We start from the raw sequence: 6,570 nt of genomic DNA on the forward strand, positions 1-6,570 counted from the left end.
GTTTAATGTGTATGTGTATATGTATTTGTCCATGTATGTATATATGTTTGTCAAATTCATAAAAAGTTTTCTCAATAAAATTTAATATCACATTTTAGATTTCCGAATTAAATTGCATCAGCCACCGTTCGAATGACGTTTTCGCCCTCCGATGCGACTGTGACGCGAGACGAGCAGAGGGCATGATCGATCATGTATCTTGGGACAACAACACGCTACTCAATCGTAGTTACCGCAAAATCGAATCGTCTTTGTGAAGGGTATCCAAATTAATTGTTCCGTCCTTCCGACTTGTGTGACGGCACGCACTTTGAAACACGGGCGTAATTTATCGGGCACATCGCGCGATTCGTGATCTTTTTCGCGGCATTTTTGTTAAGAACTTCGAGAAAGCTGAGATGACTCTTATTCCTTTTTTTTTATGGAGTATGCTTAAGCATACTTAGCGGCGCCGTGCGACAACTTAATTTTTCCGTCTTTCCCTCTCTCTCTCTCTCTCTTTCTTCCCTTCTCTTTGCAAGTACTTAAAAAATCTTACATAATAGAAGCTCTTAGGAGTCCATAATGAGAGCGCTGCACCTACTCGAAGTGCACGGGAGATTCATTCTAACTCGCACAGCCGTAGCTGCGTAATTAAATTTTAAAGAACGGCTATACACACACACACACACACACACACACCCTCATACATATATACATACTATGCGCGAGTGGCCACTGCGTCGGATAATGTAAACGGCGATACAACGACGTAAAGTCGTCGTCTCGTATGTAAACATATATTAGACCCTTACTACATCGCGCCGGAACTTCAGTGAACAAACACGGCCATTGGACGGCCGAGTAAGTTCTTAATGAAGCTTAGGCTTGGCTCATTCTGCCCGGCTTCTTAGTGCATTTACGCCACAACGAGAGAACTCGCGTAATGGCCGCAGTCTCTATCTTGCTTCTCATGACCTAAAAATGTATATACAGAATTGTTAATAGGCGAGATTATAGCACCGTTACCCGAGAGAACTTCCCTTCCGCAATATTGCGAATGCTGCATGCTGATAATAATAATATAGTATATTGTTCAAAATACCGCGGGATTATCGATAAAAAATTTCTCGAAAGAATCCGATAAATGTGCATGAAAATTACAACAAAATATAATACACACATATATTTTCATTTAATTCAAAAATATATATACTTATTTTCAAAAGGTAAATTTTATCGGTTATATCTTGATACTCTTTTTCTTTTGTATAGACAGGCAAATTTCAAAATAATATACTACTAATCGTTCTTGAAATATTTCAGTGATCGATAGAAATCAATGATAAATCAAATCGGTCCCGCAGAGAACTCGAGATATGTGTCGTCTCAGATATAAATTATTCTACAGCGGATCAATACGTACCTATGTATCGAGAGACAAGTGATCTAATTGACACATATTGATATGATAAACACGGTAGACGTCATTGCAATTGAAAAGACATGATAAATTCTGTAAAAGACAATTAAGCAAATGTAAATTAGATAAATGTGCAATAAAAATTTATAAATGTGATAACTTACACGTGAGTGTAACGAAATGTAATTTATAAAATAATTTGAAGATTTTTCAAAGTTATAATGCTATAATTTCTCAATTCTTATATAAGCGCATTCATATAATCATACTATAAAAAAAAAAAACTTTGTGATATGACTCATTTCGACTATTATGTATACTAATGTTAAAAGCACTTTTAACAAAAGATTCAGCTAGTATTTCAAACGATAAAATTCCGCGACCAAGCGCATACATACCAGTATAATTACTCGGTGTAGGCCGAAATTACAAGCGGACGGGCATTCGATTCGATGTCTCGCCATTTCCATTTTCCATCGGACGAGTTATGTCGCCTAACCGTGTTTATCGTTGCCTATACCAGACCCCGCCGGCTGTTTGTGCTGCACCCGCGTTACACATACATCCATTAGTAACTTTATACTTAAATGCAGCGAAAGAGATGACTATCATCGAAAGAGAGAAAATAAACAATATAATCAAAAGCTATTAAGCTTTGAAATGTGAAAATAGCTGATATATCAAAATATTATTATGCATTCCGATTTCTAAATAATAAAAAAATATATATGTATATTACACACGACATGCATTAATTAATTTGTAGATCAAACAATATTTGTAACTAATAATTACAAAAAACAAAATAATTACAAAATAAAATAAAATGAAATTAAAAATAAATAAAAATATTTACAGTTTACATCGATTTATCAATCCAAGTATTCCTTTTTTAATGACAAAGACATACGAATATTTATATCAATAAAATATATTCCTAAACATAGCATTATAAACGTTACTTTCATATTTTAATCAATATGTAAGGGAAAGAAAAGTAAAACTGTCTAGATATTACTATAGAATTGTTTCTTTTTTTTTTTTAAATCGGAAAATAAAAAAAATTAGACTGACTCTTAGTAGATTTAGTAAACAATAAATTATGAGAAAATAAAACTAGTTGCTAAAAAAATTAGATATCAAAATAAAAAAACAAAAATTTTTTAGGGATGTCAAAATACCTGGTTTGGTCTTACCGGCAGTCTCAGCCCAATTCACCAGTGATGATAGAAGATATTTGCGCCACTTATCACAAACAACAAAAGTACTAACTTGGAAACTGACATTTCGCGACAAAGACTGACTCGCCCGAAACGGTGGACTTGCGATTTTAAATATTCGCGACCGCGACCGCGTAATCCAGTGGGAAACTCGAGCGATCGTCCACCGCTACATTCGACACTCGCGATATTAAAAACGATTCACTGCACTTGTCACAGACTGCGCCAAACACATGTTTCGAAACTGACATTTCGCGACAAAGACTGACTCGCCCGAAACGGTGGACTTGCGATTTTAAATATTCGCGAACGCGACCGCGTAATCCAGTGGGAAACTCGAGCGATCGTCCACCGCTACATTCGACACTCGCGATATTAAAAACGATTCACTGCACTTGTCACAGACTGCGCCAAACACATGTTTCGAAACTGACATTTCGCGACAAAGACTGACTCGCCCGAAACGGTGGACTTGCGATTTTAAATATTCGCGACCGCGACCGCGTAATCCAGTGGGAAACTCGAGCGATCGTCCACCGCTACATTCGACACTCGCGATATTAAAAACGATTCACTGCACTTGTCACAGACTGCGCCAAACACATGTTTCGAAACTGACATTTCGCGACAAAGACTGACTCGCCCGAAACGGTGGACTTGCGATTTTAAATATTCGCGACCGCGACCGCGTAATCCAGTGGGAAACTCGAGCGATCGTCCACCGCTACATTCGACACTCGCGATATTAAAAACGATTCACTGCACTTGTCACAGACTGCGCCAAACACATGTTTCGAAACTGACATTTCGCGACAAAGACTGACTCGCCCGAAACGGTGGACTTGCGATTTTAAATATTCGCGACCGCGACCGCGTAATCCAGTGGGAAACTCGAGCGATCGTCCACCGCTACATTCGACACTCGCGATATAAAAACGATTCACTGCACTTGTCACAGACTGCGCCAAACACATGTTTCGAAACTGACATTTCGCGACAAAGACTGACTCGCCCGAAACGGTAGACTTGCGATTTTAAATATTCGCGACCGCGACCGCGTAATCCAGTGGGAAACTCGAGCGATCGTCCACCGCTAAGTTCGACACTCGCGATATTAAAAACGATTCACTGCACTTGTCACAGACTGCGCCAAACACATGTTTCGAAACTGACATTTCGCGACAAAGACTGACTCGCCCGAAACGGTGGACTTGCGATTTTAAATATTCGCGAACGCGACCGCGTAATCCAGTGGGAAACTCGAGCGATCGTCCACCGCTACATTCGACACTCGCGATATTAAAAACGATTCACTGCACTTGTCACAGACTGCGCCAAACACATGTTTCGAAACTGACATTTCGCGACAAAGACTGACTCGCCCGAAACGGTGGACTTGCGATTTTAAATATTCGCGACCGCGACCGCGTAATCCAGTGGGAAACTCGAGCGATCGTCCACCGCTACATTCGACACTCGCGATATTAAAAACGATTCACTGCACTTGTCACAGACTGCGCCAAACACATGTTTCGAAACTGACATTTCGCGACAAAGACTGACTCGCCCGAAACGGTGGACTTGCGATTTTAAATATTCGCGACCGCGACCGCGTAATCCAGTGGGAAACTCGAGCGATCGTCCACCGCTACATTCGACACTCGCGATATTAAAAACGATTCACTGCACTTGTCACAGACTGCGCGGGACACTTGTTTCGAAACTGACATTTCGCGACAAAGACTGACTCGCCCGAAACGGTGGACTTGCGATTTTAAATATTCGCGACCGCGACCGCGTAATCCAGTGGGAAACTCGAGCGATCGTCCACCGCTACATTCGACACTCGCGATATTAAAAACGATTCACTGCACTTGTCACAGACTGCGCGGGACACTTGTTTCGAAACTGACATTTCGCGACAAAGACTGACTCGCCCGAAACGGTGGACTTGCGATTTTAAATATTCGCGACCGCGACCGCGTAATCCAGTGGGAAACTCGAGCGATCGTCCACCGCTAAGTTCGACACTCGCGATATTAAAAATGATTCACTACACTTGTCACAGACTGCGCCAAACACATGTTTCGAAACTGACATTTCGCGACAAAGACTGACTCGCCCGAAACGGTGGACTTGCGATTTTAAATATTCGCGACCGCGACCGCGTAATCCAGTGGGAAACTCGAGCGATCGTCCACCGCTACATTCGACACTCGCGATATTAAAAACGATTCACTGCACTTGTCACAGACTGCGCCAAACACATGTTTCGAAACTGACATTTCGCGACAAAGACTGACTCGCCCGAAACGGTGAACTTGCGATTTTAAATATTCGCGACCGCAACCGCGTAATCTAGTGGGAAACTCGAACGTTCGTCCACCGCTAAATTCAACACTCGCGATATTTAAAATGGTTCACGACACTTATCATAGACAGCAGAAAGGTTTTATACAGATTATCTAAAGGGGTAGGCCGCCCCTGTACATTTGCGACTACAATATCTCTCAATCCTTATTTCAAAACAAAATAAAGTTCATCACTCTCCTGATGCGCAACAGCGTTATTGTTGATCTTTGAGGCTCGTTGTCTGTAATAAACAAATATAATGTCCAACTTATAACAGCGTCCAAAATGTAATTAATGTTTTGTGCGAAATATTTTATATCCGATGCATACTAAGGAATAATATATAAATATCGAACAATTTTAAATAAAAATGAAATTTTTTTTTATACAAATTTTTTGTAAAATTTTTTTTTGTTTGATGTATTCAATTAAATAGACCAAATTAATTTGCGTACGCGATGTTTAATAACCGATATAAATAATAAATACTCATTCTTATGTTTCTCCGCCGATACAAGATGTCTTTCCTAGCAGAGCTAGATTACAAACGCAACAGCTTACAGCATGTGGAGGGATTTGGCAGGTAACCATAGATATAGTATATTTTGATCAAGCCTTTATTTAAGGAGGCTATAAGTATAGAAATAGATATAGAAATTGATATACTCTGTTTCGTGCTCCTTGCGTCTTTTTCGCTTGCATGTAGCGTAGCCCTCTCTTTCGCTATGTTATGCTATGTTACGCGCGAGCGAGAGAGAAGGATCACGAAACAGAGTTTATCCTTTTCTACGTGTTCCTTTACCCCTACTCTTTAGTACTCGAACCAGATATATTATGTTTATGCTAGTAACATACACAAAAGCATGAGGTCTCGTCTGTGTGCGCTCGACGCTTGACCTATCTCGGTATATAAAAAAAGATAGATATATCATCTCAAAAAATTAATACAAAATTGAAATGCAAATTAAATAATTAATTTATACTTAAAATATATCAATAAATATACAAGGTGTCCTAAAGCACTTTAGACAACGCTCGTAAGTGGGTAGAGCACAGCAAACTGAACAGAAAAGTCCTTTACCATTTTTTTCTATAACACTTAATAAAGGATTTATTAATAAATAAAATCTGGCCAATCAGCGCCGAGGCGCATGTCAGTGAGTCGCACGCCTGATGTGCCTATGTGCAAGCACTCCGTTGTACGACGGGCGCACCACTATTAGGCGCGCGACTCACAATCAGTGAACGTCCGGTTAAAAGTCAGCTCTGATCTGTCTTTTTTTTATATTCCAAAGTTAGTCGATTGTTAAGCGCACACAGACGAAACCTCATGCTTTTGTGTATGTTACCAGCTTATCCCCTCCACATGCTGTAAGGATGCTGTTGCGTCTACAAATCTGGCAGCTCTGCTTCTTTTAATTCTCCTTTTTCTTTCAGAACGTTCACTACGTTAACCTGTAACATATAAATAAAAAATACAAATTATAGTAACGCTTAAAATATTTAATATTAAAAAAATTTATTATACGCATTGAATTTTATGTTCGATGTATATAATAAACAGATTAATACAATATTTTTATAAGCTTTGAAAAA

The 6,570-nt window shown here is 39.5% G+C and overlaps 1 long non-coding RNA gene across 1 annotated transcript; it reads right to left on the reverse strand.

Moving 5' to 3' along the window:
* Window positions 1-794: 794 nt before the first annotated feature.
* On the reverse strand, window positions 795-2,900 carry LOC126848477 (uncharacterized). The gene is made up of 4 exons (XR_007687262.1): window positions 2,599-2,900; window positions 1,801-1,944; window positions 1,406-1,495; window positions 795-957 (listed from the first exon to the last, which is right to left on the reverse strand). It is a non-coding gene; the product is annotated as an uncharacterized LOC126848477 (long non-coding RNA).
* Window positions 2,901-6,570: the final 3,670 nt, after the last annotated feature.

The sequence above is a fragment of the Cataglyphis hispanica genome, chromosome 3 (assembly GCF_021464435.1).
Source record: "Cataglyphis hispanica isolate Lineage 1 chromosome 3, ULB_Chis1_1.0, whole genome shotgun sequence".
NCBI classification, from domain to species: Eukaryota; Metazoa; Arthropoda; class Insecta; order Hymenoptera; family Formicidae; genus Cataglyphis; species Cataglyphis hispanica.